General features: G+C 18.3%; 1 protein-coding gene across 1 annotated transcript in view; it reads left to right on the top strand.

Moving 5' to 3' along the window:
- The first annotated feature begins 3157 nt into the window (after nt 1-3157).
- LOC128956778 (gamma-aminobutyric acid receptor subunit beta-like) overlaps nt 3158-18941 on the top strand; it is a 48044-nt gene continuing 32260 nt past the window's right edge. Inside the window, exons 1-2 of the mRNA XM_054302494.1 lie at nt 3158-3200; nt 15298-15386. The gene's annotated coding sequence lies outside the window, so the exon portion shown is untranslated. The remainder of the gene's footprint in view (nt 3201-15297; nt 15387-18941) is intronic.

Raw genomic sequence — 18941 nt, 5'->3', positions numbered from 1 at the left:
CAATTGAATTACATCCGAAGCCAAATCCACAAACTACAAGAGTTCGGACAATGGATAAAAAACTTCAAGTCATTGGCCGACCAAAGTTTCCGCTGAAAATTATGGTCGCGGGAGGCATAACATCAAATGGTGTTACCGAATTGTATATTTGTGACAAAAAGGAGACTATTAATGGCCAAGTCTATGAAAATAAGATATTACCTATTTATCTGAATGCTATAAGCAATAATCAATTGATTAAAAATAAAAGAAAGGCCACTTTTCTACAAGATTCGGCTCCTGGTCACTGCATTTCATCGGTAATTGGAAAAATTGAGTCAACATTTCCAAACTCTTGGACCAAGTCAGTATGGCCTGGAAATTCTCCCGATTTAAATGTTATCGAACCGGTTTGGGCCATTCTAAAGGATTCGGTATTAAAAAACCCGAAACCGAAGACCCGTGACCAACTAATTGCCAGAGTTCGGGAAACTTGGTATTCACTCTCACAAGAGTACCTCACCAATTTGGTCGAATCGTTTCCCGCTCGGGTCGAAGAAGTTATTAAAAATAATGGCGGGAATACTAAATATTAAATATTTGAATTTTAACTTAATTTATGATAATTAAATTATTAATTTTGTCATTATTTACAATTAAATTTAAATAAACATTTTTATCTGAGAAATTGGGTCCCAATACTGTATATATGTATTGTATGTTATAAACAATATATAAATATATCTATTTATATATATATATATATATATATATATATATATATATATATATATATATATCTATCTATTAAAGAGCCCATAAACTTAAATATCTTATATACCTGTAGTGTATATATATATATAGTGTATATATATATAGTGTATATATCAAGTAGTATATCGACAATAAGTTATAATAACAGTAATAATAATAATACCAACAAAATATAGTTTATGAAAAATATTGTCACTTTCTCTTTATATTTATATTTATTTTTTTTGTCATTAAATTTTGAATAAAAACATTAAATTTTATGTGTTGTTATGAAATATTTATAGATTTTTTAAAAATTATTATTATTATTATTGATCTAATTATTAGGTTTTTGTTTTATGTTTGTCAACAAAAATCTGTATTAATTAATAATATTAGTAATAATACTAATAATATATATATATATATATACTGTATGTATAGTGTTATTTAGTAATTGGACAGTTGGCGGCTATTTTTATATTACTATATATTGAAATATACAGTAAATATATATATAAATATCAAACAATACCGCTTTTTTGTTGTTGTTGAGCACCTGGAGCTTAACGGAAAACACAGTTAGACAGTAATAATAATAATAATAAGACTAAATTAAATATATATTTTATTTTTGTTATAATTATAATTATTTGTTGTCATTAAAAACACTAATACATTGATTTACTTTAATAAATAATATCATAAAAATAATTTTTATTAATGTTGTTGTTGTTTTGTTATGTGCTAATTAAAAGTGCATTTAAAAAAARKRCTGATATAATTGTATGATAATAATAATAATAATAATAATATTTTATAAATAAAATTAAAGTTTTAATAATAATATTAATAGCAATTGTTTTTTTCCGAGAATTAATAAAAATCAAATTTTTTTCCATAAATAAATATTTATCTAATTTATAAAAAATTAAAAAAAAATAAAAATGACAACTACAACAAAATTTTTATTGAAAATAAAAGTTTAATATATCAACAATAACAAATATAAAAAAAACATTATTTACTACAGTATTATCAGTTTTATTAGTATTATATCATATAATTTATATATATATATATATTATTGYTAAACTCATAACAGAGTATACATARCATATAAAACTATAATAATAATAATATTATTATYATTATTACTATTATCAACATCGTTATATATATTTATGAAAAWATATATATATATTTTTAACTATAGGCATAAATTTTTTAAAATAAAATATAAATCTAGATATATATATACTGTCTAACTAAAAAAAAATCAATGAAAACCTGAACTATACTCAATATATATATATACAAATACATACAGTTTTATTGTAAATATATTATATAAATAAAAATTTTAATAATGCAATTTTAATGGACTTGTCGCATAGAAAAAAAAATAATAATAACCAAAAAAAACATAAAAATAATAATAAAAAGATTAAAATATGAATTTATTATAAACATCATATTGAATACTAATATTTATAATAATAATAATAATAATAATAATAATAATAATAATACAGTATATGTTTTTTCAATAACTTTATAATATATTATATAAATTATTTTATAAACATGCGATGAAATTTTGTTTTATATATATATATCCCGTGAATACAATAATAATGTAATAATAATAATAATAATAATAATAATAAAATGACTATAAATTACTGATAAGACATTTATCATCAATAAAATAAAAAAAATAGTGAAGAAATTTATTTAATAATATTTTTGTTGTTGTGTTTTTTGTTGTTGTATTTAATATTTTTTTAGTTTTAAACATAAATCTTATAATAAATATAATGTGCTGTCAATGAAAACAATAGTATAAATGTTTATATATGTATTATGAATATATAATTTATACAAAATGTTTTAACCGTATTAATAATAAACAGTATATTTATATATATATATATAGAAAACAATTAATTTATTATCTATTTACTACTAAAAAAATTTTAATAACGAATATATTTACTGAAAAAAATAWTATTATTAAATTAATTAATAACAACATTACATAATAATAATAATAATGTACAACAATAATTAATAGTTTACTAAAAAAATATTATTATAATAATAAATTTAAAAAATAGACAAAACATGTAAATATATAATTTATCATTATCATAAAGATTAAAAAAAATTAATCAAATCTATTAATTAAACCATTTATGGTATTAACAAWATATATATATTAATAATAAATTTTAATAATAATACTAATAATTTTTACAAATGGAAATTACTGCTAATACTACTACTACTACTACTAMTAATAATAATAATAATATTAATAATCATAAAAATACTAAACGCATAAAATTTTTACTAATGTTAATCAACATAATTAAATTGAATCACTTTATTTTAATTACATTTTTAATAAGTTACACACTATTGGCCTATTGTATAAACAGGGTGTCTGCTAATGGCAATCAAAAGTAAGTAAAAATGTTTTAATGTTATTATTTTATAATATTATATATATRTATATATATATATATATATATATATATATATATATATATATATATATATATATATATATATATATATATATATATTTATAATGAAATTAATATTAATGATATTGTTATGTTTTTATTATTATTATTATTATAAACTATTTAAAATATGATTATTTAAAATGTGTTTTTTTGCAAATATATGATACATTTTAATTGCTAAATAAATTTTGATGATTTATTTAATTTAATTTATTAATAAATTATGTATATATATATATGTAATTATATTTGTTGTTGTAAATAATAAACTATTAATAAATAATTAGTTATAATATTATATATATAGTATTAAAAACATTAAACGATGACATTAAATGTAATAGTAYTAAATAAACTATATAATTATTATAATAAACTAAAATAATATTTKACATAAATATATATTTTTTAAAAATATTTAATTAAATATATAAAATTTAGCTAATACTTATTGTTATGTATAATTTTTACTGCCAAAAAAAATAATAATAAAAAGTTTTATTTTTATATTAAAATATTTTTATTATTTGGTTATATTTTTATATTAAAAAAATATTTAGACAATAAAACTCTTTTCATATATATATATATATATACATATATATATATATATATTATAATATTACAAGTATATACTGTACTAATAATTTGCATATAATTAAACTTTTAGTTTTATACGTGAATTGTTAAAATACAAATTATTTACATTAAAAATAAATTTTAATCTGTTTAAAACATAAACAACAAATAGATGAGACAACAAAAGTTTAATAAACAAATATACAGTAAATAACTAATAAAAAGCAAACAAATAAACATAACATAACAAAACATTTTAATCAATAATGAGAATAAAAAATATTATGATATTATAATTATCTATTGTATTAATGATAATTAAATTAAATAGTTTGTATATAATATATGCATATACAGTGTATATATATAGAGTAAATTAAATTTAATTAAAAGTTGCACAAAAACGAAATTAATTAATTACATAAAATTTTTAACTAATAAATTTTCAAAATAACTTTTTGATTATTAGCTAATACTATAAACTAAATTTATATATTGAATATATATATATATATATATATATACTGTATATTATTTATTTAATTAATTAGTAACTGAAAATTTTTAACTTAATTAAATCACTTATGTATCAGTTATTTGCCGATAAACAAATTAAAACAATGAGTTTAATTATATTATTATTTATTTTTATTATAGTTGTATTATTAAAAAAAATCTTTAAAATTATATATAAATAAATAATTATATAAACTTTAAATTTTTATTTATTTTTTATATAAAACTACAAAAATTATAATAATAAGATTAATTAATATTAATTAATTTTTTAATAGATTATAATTATTAATTAATTTAATATTAGAGTATTATTTTTATTATTATAAAATTTAAAACACAAACACACAAATAWAKTAYAATTATTTGTTATTTTTTGTTGTTGTCGACTATTTATATAACAATACTATAGATTTGTTTGTATAATAATATTATTGGTTTGTTGTTATTGATTAATACAACTTTAATTTTATGTTAATTGAGATCATTCAGAGAGAGAGAGAGAGAGAGAGAGAGAGAGAGAGAGAGAGAGAGAGAGAGAGAGAGARAGACCTATCGTTTTAATTGAATGTCATTTGTAATTGAATTGAGAAAAATTGTTTGAATCAACTGATTCTCTCTCTCTCTCTCTCTCTCTCTCTCTCTCTCTCTCTCTCTCTCTCTCTCTCTCTCTCTCTCTCTCTCTCTCTCTCTCTCTCTCCCTCTCTCTCTCTCTTATCATGTGATAAATGGATGCAATTTTGTTTGAGAAAATCTGTATTATATTGACTGTTYAATAATAACTACCAATTCTCTATGTAATATATATATATATATATATATTAAACACATACACACAAACATACTGTATATATATACTATATATATTATACAGAATATATAAATTTATACAATTTATACCCGTATATAGAGGTATAAACTGTATACAGTGTTATCTTTACWGAATCTGTATATGTTGTTTAAATGTCACAATTTGTGTGTATGTATGTATATATGTGTGTGTGTGTGTGTGTATGTRTGTGTGTGTATGTGTGTTGTGTGTGTGTTGTGTGTGTAACTATGTGTTTGAGTTATAGCCTATTTTATWTWTATATATATATTGTAYAGTATATTGTGTACAGTTTATATCATTGACACTACGATCGGATAATAATTTGCATCCAATAATATAGTTCACACATACATACAAATACACACTCACTCACTCACATAAACACATACATACTTTTACWTATATTATATACTGTATATATATAAAAACCCTTAAGGAATGCCTATTGCAATGCACTAGTAGTAGTCGTATAGTATTGATAGTAGTAGTAGTAGTAGTAGTAATAGTGAATATTTCACTCATCAATACCTCAATAATAGTGTTAGCAAATAACTGGTTACTAAGCTATCATTTTTGTGCAAATGTCAAGCAATCGTTTTACTATAAAATTGATGATATGGTGTGTGTGTGTTAAATGTAATATTGTATTTTGAATACATACCAGTGCCAAATGCATACTAGTGTGTTCACATGAGTAAAATTTATATATATATATATATATATATATATATATATATTATAGTATTTTTCCTAATAGAAATTTTTTCACTTTTAGTATATAATGTAAAAGCAAGTTTATATATATACTATATACAGTAGTATTACTATATATAGTATTCAATATATTAAAAAAAATATATTAAAATAAATAGAAAATTTTTAATATACAGTATACCCTATATATATATATATATATATATATATATATATATATAAATTTACAGTATATGTTATTTACTAGTTTGTGATATTTAGTGGGAGAAATAAAATATGTGAATATAATTTTATTTTTAGTGTATTTACATGATAAATAGTAATACATTAGTATATACAGTATATATATATATATATATATATTTAATTTTTTAAAAATATAGCAAACTAAATTTAATTTTTAAAAATCTATCTAAGCAAATGTATATATATATATATATATATATACTGTATACTACTAAATTAGTATAAAATTGATTTGATAGAAAAAAWTAAAWAWATATATATATAAATTGTTGTTGTTGAAATTATTTTTATATGTTAAAAAATATTTATTTTTATTTTATATAGAAAATTGCTAACAATTCCCAATGCAATATAAAAATATATATACAGTATATATAATGTATCCATTGACAACTAATAATATTTATTCATTAGACACTAGCACAGGTAGATATTACTGTGTGTGTGTGTGTGTGTGTGTTTGCAAGTAATTTAGCACTGATTTGTGTGTGTGTGTGTRTRTRTGTATGTTTTTGGGTTTAACATTAAACTACTGGTGCTTACTTTTTTATTGTTTAATTATTAAAAAAGCTATCGACTCTCTCTCTCTCTCTCTCTCTCAGATTATATATACAATATATTCTGTATATATATATCTATGTATATATAAATCCTAATTGCTTAATGGCTACTCACAAAATAGTACTAAAATATAATACATAATACAGTATATACTGTATATAATGGCTTACATAACATTTAGGGATTTATTATATAACAATATAATGTGTTTGTGTGTATCTATCTAACTATCTATCTATTTCATTGTAAGTGTGTGTATCTTAAAAATAAATAATATATATATATTGATATAACTAAATATAACACTAGTATATAACATTACCACTAAGATAAACAATATATAATTTATATAAATAATGTGTATACAATAAAATATATATATATACTGTATATATTGTATAATAGTAAATAAAATTAGAGGACATTAATACATACTGTATATAAAAAAAAAGTTATACAACATTTTTATGACAGTGGTATCTAAATATTATACATACTGTTTATGCATATTAAACAAAAAATTTTTGTATATAACTTTTATATTAATAATAAATAAATAAATAGTAAAATTATAATTTAGTATATATATATATTGATATATACTGTATATATATAAAAGCTTAAGTATTATTACTAAAATAATATGTAAATAATATCCATTAGTTATTAACTATTTTTTTTTTTTAGTTTATCTTAAAATAATTAGTATGCATTAATTATTTTATATGTCAAGTAATTATTACAACTTATATATGTAGGAGATATACTGTATATTTATGTAATTATTAAATTATAATAGTTTTCTTTAAAAAAAACAGATACAGACATTTGCTAATAGTTATCAGTAAAATCAAAATACAGTAATTTATATATTTTTTAGTATTTTTTTGTTGCATACAAATATAAAATACAAAATTAATATAAAAAATGTTGCAACAATATATATAATAGCTATTTTTTTATATATCATATTGATTATACATTGCAAACTTGAAGATATACAGTAATATTATATAAATAAAATATTTTTTTAAATAGCAATGTCATTAAGATATACAATATATATATATATATATATATGATATTTAATATATATAATACTCTATATGTATCATACAATATGAATATTTAACATAAAGGAATTTAAAGGCAAAATATTTCGTGTATTAACAACATTTTATTCCCATATATTTATTATATATATATATATATATATATATATATATTTTGCTAATATTATAGTTTAAGTTCAAAAAAAGTAATAAATCCTCTAAAGTCAAGAATATTCTGTAATTTATTTTTTATTTATATATAAATATTATATTTATCTTTATGTATATAAATTTTTWTATATATATATTTTTTATTTATCAAACTGTACGCATAACTGTTATACAAAACAAACAAACAAACAAAAAACTAATACTAAACATATTGCATACAATATATATATATATAATTTTATGTCTATATATATGATATATATACAAAAGCTTACTATCAATATATATATATATATATATATATATTGTGTGTGTTACTATTTATGGCATTATTTTTTATAAGTTATATACAGTATATACTAGTTATATATATAAATTCAGAGTACGTGTTGTTACCCCAGTGTTTGCACTATTATATGTTTTTTAAGGTTTCTCTCTCTCTYTCTCTCTCTCTCTCTCTCTCTCTCTCTCTTTATCTCAAAAATATGCCAAACAATATGCCAATAATAGTGGTAGTGATTTGTTTGTTAGTACAGTACAGTGAAGTAGTAGTAGTAGTGGCCTATAATATCACTTTCACGTATTGAATTTTATTGATTGCTATATTTATTTGATATCATATATTATTCAAAAAAAAAAATTATATACATAACATTTGCTAATACCAACAACAACAACAAAAAAAAACAATAACAATATTGTACAATAATATAWATATATACATAAAATTATAGATATCTATTATACCGGTATAATACTTTACTAGTATATTGAATATACAGTATATATATATATATATATATATATATATATATAATTTGTTTTTATTGTATGCTTTAATATTGATGTCTGATAAAATATAAGTAGTAATAAAAAAATTATTGTTTTATTTTATTACACAAAAAATATATATATAAATAATTTTATTTATTCTGTGTCTATCACTCTTACTATTCAAACAAAAACAAACAACAAAATGCATTAAAAAATTTTATTATAATTAAATCAATAATTTATTTGAATATAAAATATTTTAAAATATATCATTAAGTAATAAAAATCAATTTTTTCAATTAATTTTAATTAATTGTTTTTTATGAATGACGTTCAAAATAGATTATTAACTATAATTAGATTTATTATTAAAAGTAATAATTATAACTATATTACATTAAAAACAGTGATATATTATTACATGATATATATTTTAAAAAATTATTGAATTAAATACCAAAATATAAAAACAAAAATATTTTAAATATTTTTCGACAATAATTGCAATGTAAATGTGATAATAATAATAATAATAAACTATTTATAAAAATTGTTTCCATTTAATTAGATACTCAAAAATAAATGATATAAATTTTTATATAACTGATTATTATTATTATTATTATTATTATTGMAAATAGTTTTCTGTTAATATAAAAATGCATTTATTTACATATTTAATATGAAATTTAGTAAAAAAATGTCAATTATATATTTTTTCTCAGTAATATTATTTGCATAATTAAATTATATATATATATAGTAATAAAAAATATATAACATTTTAATTTTCAATGTTTTTAAAAAAAATTTCCAAAAATAAAACCTTTTCTATTAATTAAATCATTAAACAAATTATTTTTATTGATTATTATTCTACTATTTATTTATGCAAATATAATTAATGATCAGTTAGTTATAAAGTTATTTATTATTTATAAGTAATTTTATTCAATATAATAATAATAATATATTTAGATTTTTACAAAAACAACTTTTTAAAGATTTTCTAATTTTATAGTAAAACTAGTRAATCAATGAGTGAGAGCTGAATGAGAGAGAGAGAGAGAGAGAGAGAGAGAGAGAGAGAGATTCATAAGTTAATTGCAAATACATATATACTATATATAACTTATATACAGTATATATATATACATATATAAAAGTCAATCTTTTATCTATTATTTATTGTATGCTATCAATCATTTTTAATGGGCAAAAATCTATGAACTGTTAACAAACAACACACACACACACACACACACACACACACACACACACACACACACACACACACACACACACACACACACACACACACACACACATACATACATACTGTACATTCACACATCAAATTCATGTCTATTAACACACATATACTGTGTATATCTGCTGTTATATAACTGATATTGTTATTGGTGTTAGTGTTATAAATATATATAAATTTATATATTATTAGACAAACAATTTTTATTGAAAATAAATTAAACAATTAGTAATTTATTAGAATTTTAAATACAAAAAAAATAATAATAATAAACTACTCGATTAATTTGTATTGTAACTATTTGTAATAAACTATGTATAAAATATGTTATTTATAATATATATATATATATATATATATGAAAATAGTAATATACAATTGTATATAGAAATTGTTGGTGTAATACCTTTTTTAATACATAATATACTCTAATAATTTTTTTTAATAAAATAATTAAAAAAACTAAACATTAATTATAACATAATAGTTATAGAATTTAATCAACAAAATAAAATAATTATTAATACTATAGTATATTATATTTATTGTTTTGATTGATCACATATACACACAATTTATTATTATTATTATGTTGATGGATACACTTGAATTAATTGTATGTATATATATATATACTATATATAATAATATATAAACACTATATTTCTATATTATATTGTTAACTCCACCCCATAGTATAATCCAAAAAAATAAAATTATTTTCTATGTATTGTTAAATTGTTAAGTAAAAAAGCAAAATAATAAAAAAAGAGTCATTTATATTATTATAACAACACATACTGTATACCAACAAAAAAAACTCATATATTATTTTCACAAAATTAATTCGCATTTAATAAAATCATTACTTTCACATCACACACACACACATATATATATATATACATTGAGAGAGAGAGAGAGAGAGAGAGAGAGAGAGAGAGAGAGAGCATTAACAACAAACTAAAGGATTACTTAATATACAGAATATTTTTTTTAAAAAAAAGATTTAATGTCTTTTTTAATGTTAAATTTATTGACATTTATTTTCCATTGACATGACATATACCAGTATTTCGCAAACCAATAAACTATTAATAATAATCATATAAACAAAATATAATAATAATATTATATAGTTTTAATATACATGTAACGATATATATATATATATATATAATAATATTTATCCATTAAATCATCAATATCCTTTATGATATATATATTAATATAAATTTGTATACAAAAAAAATTTACATAATGAATTTCAATACATTAATTTTAGTAATAGACATATATATATATATATAAATTTATATTAATATATATATAGTAAATTAAATTTTTTATAAATATATTTTTTTACATTAAATAATATTTTAGACTATATTTAGAAATATTGATATTTATTTTTTTTTCAATGAGTGTGTAAAATATATGACAAAATTAATTATATTTTTTTTATAAAAAAAGTGAATTTACTGATGCTATAATAATTTATAATTTAAAATTTATTATTCAATTTTGTTTTTCTAAAGTATATTTTATAAAATATAAATTTTCTTAAATATTATTTTTCTAGAAAAAATAGATTAACGTACATAATCTAATCTATTTAAATAAAATAATGATATTATTAATACTATATTTTTTATTATTATTGTCGTATCATGTAATGTACAAAATTATTTAACGTAATATACAGTGCAAATACAATATATATATATAAATATATATATATAATTTATAGATACATGGTTAGATATAATTTATATCTATTGTGCAATATTAGTATTATTATTATTATTATTACTCTATTATTATTATTATTACCTAAAATAACATAATGTTTTATATGTGCCATCCAAACACATTATATAATAGCTATATATATAAATTTATGTATATATATATTGTATTTGTTCTATACATCTAAATTTATCACCATATTTCTATATATAATACTAATAATAAATGCATAAATAATATATATATATATTATTTTGTAATAATACAGTAATAATAATAATAATAATAATAATAATAATAATAATAATAATAATAATAATAATAATAATAATAATAATAATAATAATAATAATAATAATAATAATAATAATAATAATAATAATAATAATAATAATAATAATAATAATAATAATAATAATAATAATAATAATAATAATAATAATAATAATAATAATAATAATAATAATAATAATAATAATAATAATAATAATAATAATAATAATAATAATAATAATAATAATAATAATAAATAAAAATTATATCCATTGGCCAATTAGATATAAATAAAATATAATTTTTTCCCATTTGATTCCCTAATATCTATTATATAATAATTTATCGAATTGTAAATACATTATACAATATATATATTGTTATTAATTAATATAATTTATTAAATTATAATTATTAGATATTTATTAATACATCGATGAGATATAGTTTGTTGCCAGRAATCATATATTWATTTATATACTATATATATATATATATATATATATATATATATATATCAATATATAATAGTACAGTATAATACTGTAGTTGTCTGTAAATTACCAGCACCGACATTACAAAATTACAAGTGCTTTACCAATGCCTGGGAATCTATGTGTGCTATAAATAGCACAGTACTGTACAGTACAGTACAGTTTTATGCACTTACAGTATACAGTATTTAATATTGTATTGTTTGAGTTTGTGTGTGTGTGTGTGTGTGTAAGTGTGTGTATGTATGTGTGTTTGTGTGTGTGTATAAGATATTTTGATATTTTATATATATATAGTTTGTGTGTAAAAAACGAGACATTGATTTATAATTTTTTCCGTCATTAAACACTTTAATACTTTTTATATTATATATATATACAATAACTAATACCCCACTAGTTTTTTTTGTCATTGTAGTTAATAGGGTACCAGTGCTTCAATATATTGTATATATATATATACACTGTATAAGGAAAAAGGCGCTCAACTAAATCAAGTATCATATAAAGTATATATATATATATACTTTATATAGATTTATATATTTTTCATAATAAGTCTTCAATAATAAACTACTGTCTAAATAATGTTCACATTTAATTCATTGTCTATAATTTTGTTCACAACTTTCCCTCAAATCTATATATTTATATTTATATACTGTATATATATATTCAATATATAGTATATATATTCAATATATAGTATATATATTCAATATATAGTATATATATACATACAGTATATATATTCTAACATTACTAAACATTTTTCTTTCCTAACACTTTTATAAAACACATTTTTATATTTTACTATATATTACATTTCAAACATAAAACGAAAAAAAAATTAAGAAAGAAAATTCATATCCCGTTCTCATCATATATACTACTGTATAGTATAATGTGTATAATATAAATACAATGTGTGTGAGTGAGTGTGTGTGTGTGTGTGTGTGTGACTTTCATTTCACTTATTATATAAGCGATGAGATATATATATCCTTCTCTATATATATATATCTATATATCGTATCGCCTAAAGACTTAATACCCGTCTCTCTCTCTTCCATTACTTTGACGGCACAGTTAGCAAGTGGTATGGCATCCCATTGACTGGCTATGTGTGTGTGTGTGTGTATGTGTTCGAGAAAACATTCCCCATATTAATGGCTTTTCTTATAAATTACACGCAATTTTGTTTTACCCCTCTCTAACACAAACACACACACACTAACACACACACACACACACACACACACACACACTAACACACACTCAATAAGTACTCAATCTTTTATCACACAATTTTTGTTTTGTTAGTTGTCTTCAATTTAATACATAAAAAATAGCGATGAAAAATCACTGATAGTAAACACTCTCTCTGACTATGTATTACAGTATATAAAAAAATTGGTAAAAAATATTTTCATTCAATTCAATTCATTTATTATTTAATAAGTTTGACTATTATGTCAAAACAAATTTTTTGTTGCATAAAATACAACAATAATTATAATCACAATAGTGTTGGTTAATGTATGTGTATATATGTGTGCGTATGTATGTATGTGTATGTAACTTATGTATGTATGTGTGTTTGTGTATATGTAAGTGTATATATGTATATGTATATCAATGTGTGTGTGTGTGTTAGCGTTTAATTTAATTTATAGCATGTCATATTTTTTTATATGTATATATTTTAATAATAATAATAATAATTTTTTGTTTGTATAAAATAGTGTATTTGCATGTAACTATGTTATTAATTTTAAACAATTTAACTAAATATAATATTTGGAAAATTTAAGTATTCTATAATATTTACAATAAAAAATTTTTTTTTTGATAGATATATTATTATTTTCATAAATATTTAAAATTATAATAAATATTAAATCAGTTTTTTGTGTATATATATATTTCAAATATATTTTAAAAATTTTTTTTAAATAACTATTGAATGAAAAGTAATAATATCTAAATAAATATATATATATATAATTATTTGAAATCTATTAATTTTAATTACAATGTATTTATTTATTAAAAAAATAAGTTATATGTAATTAAACATATAATGTATATTATTATTTATTATGAAAAAAAAATCAATTTAATAAAATAATATATTAATCTATTTCTTTATGTTAAATATAAATATTGAAAATTTTTATATCAATTTATACTAAATAATTAATTAAAAAACAAAAAATAAATGCTACCTAAAAATAATACTAACACACACACACACATACACACGTGTGACTAAAATCATTAATATGATTAATAATATATCTTACATATGAAAAATATTATTATATAAAATATATATATATACTATACTTTTAGCACGTAATTAATAATTAAAATTTTAATCAATTTTATTGCTATTTGTTTTTTATTGCTCTCATTTATACCATATATAGTATTATTATTATTATAATTATTATATTTGCAAATTGTAATATTTATATATATAGAATATATTCTATACATTCTATATATATCTAGAATATATTCTATACATTGTATATATATATATATAATATTGTATATATATATATAATTTACATTATTATATATGTATAGAATATTTTTTAAACTATAATTTTTTTAATTAATATTTAATACTTATTCTACATTTAAAAAAAAATATTTTTAGAAAAACAAAAAATTTAGATATATTTTTATTTTTAAAAAAATAATTTATTTTATTTATTAATTTTTTAAAACTTATATCTAACTGTGTATTACCCTACCCTAACCTACCCTACCCAACAACAAAAAATAATAGGCAAACCGAAATAGGCCAGGACATTACCAGAATATTGAACAAATTTTTTGATGGCGGTTACGATAAACGGGTGCGACCTAACTATGCAGGTATGCGTAAAATTATTATACAATATTATACAATATATATACATATTTATGATATAATATTTAATATCTATATATTTTAAATATGTTTGAAATATGATTTTTGTTTTTGTTTTTTTTTTGAATAAATGAAATATAAATAAATACAATAAAAATAGATTAATAGATATTTAATACTTCAAGTAATGAGTTGTTTTTGGCTATAATACAATCAAAATAAAAACAAATCAACAACAAAAAAATGGCATAATATTTATTTAAGCATTAATTTTCAATATTACAAGTGTTATAACTATACCTCTCTCTCTCTCTCTCTCTCTCTCTCTCTCTCTCTCTCTCTCTCTCTCTCTCTCTCTCTCTTTAATATGCTATATACAGTATTAATATACTAATATATTGCTAAATGGACAAACAATTAATCTGTCAAATTATTTTCACATATCAGTTACTATTACATATCTGTCCTCTTTATCTATTAGATACAGTATATTATATATAATATATATATATTGTCCTATTACTGTTACATAGACGATATCACATTAAATATTATTTACTGTTAATTTATTAATGTTTATTATGATCACATTTTTTGTTGTTGTTGAAAGTCATATAAAAATATCAGTAATAATAATAACAAAATGATAATACAGTAATAATAATAAAAAATTTTAATATATATTATTCTCATTGCTAAAAATGTTTTTAGATAATATAATTGCTATTATATAATATAATTGCAATGTTTTATGATTGTTATTAATATAATAACACTATGTTTTTTTGTGTTTTGTTTAATTGCTAACTAAAATTGACTATTTAATTGACTGTTTTTTAAAATAAAAAATTTCAATAATCATATATTTTTGTGTACATTTTTATTGCAAAAATTGATATAAATTATACAATAATTATTATATTATCTTATCAAACAAATTTTTTTTTATATACAGTATATTAATATATATATAAATATACATATATTTAGCTTTAAATATATTTCAATATACAGTATAATACACTGTATACTGTATATAACAACAACAAAATATACACAATGAGATTAAATCTGAGACAAATATATAGAAACTAAATGATGACATTTAGATAAATAAATAAATATATATAAATAGACAACAATTAATTTTGACCACAATAGTTATAAAAATTGATTTATCATATTATAAAAGTTTAAGATAAATTTTTTATTTGTTTGTTTATAATAAAACAAAATAATTCATTCAACTAATTTTTTGTTAGTTTGTTTGGTTAGAAAAAAGTCTAAAAATAGTAATCATTTTGCTTTCTCTCTCTCTCTTTCTCTCTCTCTCTTTCTCTCTCTCTCTYTCTCTCTCTCTCTCTCTCTCTCTCTCTCTYTCTCTCTCTCTCTCTCTCTTTCTCTCTCTCTCTCTTTTTCTTTCTCTCTCTCTCTCTTATTCACTCAATCACTCAATCACTCACTCACTCACTCACTCACTCACTCACTATTTCTCAATCATTCAATATCTAATGTAATCTTATATTTCAAAAAATTTTTTTCTTCAATAAACTTTACTTATAATCATAGAAATACTACTATTGATTGTTAAACTTTATACGAGAAAAATATTTTTATATATTATATCTTATTATATAATAATATTTTATGCAAATATAACTAAATATTTATTTGTGTGTATGTGTGTGTGTGTGTGTGTGTGTGTGTGTGTGTGTGTGTGTGCTCTATTCAATTACTGTATATCAATATGTATATACACTGTATCAATATATATATATATATATATATATATATATATATATATATATATGCAAAATATTTACACCGAAAATCATATATTATTATTAATAATGCAAATGTATTTAGATATCAAATCAAGTGAAATAAAACCAAATAAATCATATTTCCGATAAAATATCGTTTTGTTGCGATACGGGTATATCTAATCAAAAATATATCCCTTAAACAAACATATACTTTATTTTACATATATATATATAAGCTAAATATTTTTAAAAAATAATAAAATAATTTATTAAATATTAACCGAAAAAAATCTTATTTATATAAATATATAAAAATATTTTATATAAAATGATAAATAGTATTAAAATAATAAATATATTTAATCATATATATATATATATATATATATGGGTTTTTATAATAAATTAAAAAATTATATCTTAAAATATGATTTTATTTATTTAATAAAAATGTAAATAAATAATAATTTTGATATATATTTTAATATTTTTTTTTAATTTATAAAATTCTATTAATAGAAAATTGTAAACTATTAATACAAAATAACTCATAAACTGTTATATTTAATAAACTATATAATTTTTAAAGGTTATATCATAATTACGATAATAATAATAATAATAGGAATGCACAGTAAATATTTCTAAAAATAAATTTAAAAATACAATAAAATTTTAATATTATATAAATTTATATATCATTAAAGATATTGAATAGATTTTTTTTGTGACTAATTTTATGCAAAAAAAATTCTATTGTCATAACAAGTCGTTGATAGTTGGTTTGTGTGTGTGTATGTGTGTGTGTGTGTGTGTGTGTATGTGTGTGTATGTGTGTGTATGTGTATGTGTGTGGATGTATGTGTTTGTGTGTTTCGATGAAAAAATAATAGTCGATAAAATGTGAGATGTTTTTTGCGGGTTAATGTAATGTCAGATCGTTATATATATATATATATATATATATATATATATATATATATATATATATATATATATATTATAATACAGTTTAAATATAAGTTTATTGAAAATTGCACAGTAAATTAACATACATTTGCATAACAATAATAACAGTACGATTGTGTGTGTGTGTGTGTGTGTGTGTGTGTGTGTGTGTGTGTGTGTGTGTGTGTGTATGGGTATAGCTATTGTTGATTTGCACAACAAAAAAAAATAAAATAAATATTTATTAAGATTATATTCCCACTTATTATATATACAAACAAACAAAAATTTAAGCACCCACATAAATACTATTTTTAAAAAAATAGATACTTTATGGATATTTTATCTATTATTTATATGTATTATTATTATTATTAAAAACAAAAAATATTTGCAAATATTGCAATTTAATTTTTGTTGTTGCAATGGTCTATCTCTCTTGTATATTATAAATATAATACTGGATAATATTATATAATATAATATATATATATATATAATATGCTATATTACCTATTTTTTAATATTATATTTTACAGTGCATGCAAAATATAATATAATATAATAAACATAAAAGCATATATAGTATGGGATAGAAAGTCTAATGTGTCATATATGCAATTTTATACAATAGATTATATCATATATTTTTTATATATATGTATATAATATACAGACATACCGTAGATGATTAATGTTAATATATAATACAATGTATATAAATATATAAGTTATATATATATATATAATGTATATAACTCTATTGTATTTTATTTATAACAGTATTTTATATTAGATATATATTTTACGTACATTTCTAACACACACACACACACACACACACAC

Source organism: Oppia nitens, unplaced genomic scaffold, assembly GCF_028296485.1.
Source record: "Oppia nitens isolate AA-2021 unplaced genomic scaffold, nextdenovo-longstitch-racon4-pilon3 scaffold32_pilon_pilon_pilon, whole genome shotgun sequence".
NCBI lineage: Eukaryota > Metazoa > Arthropoda > Arachnida > Sarcoptiformes > Oppiidae > Oppia > Oppia nitens.
The sequence above is the reverse complement of the archived record's forward strand: the minus strand, read 5'-3'. Positions and strand labels throughout refer to the sequence as shown.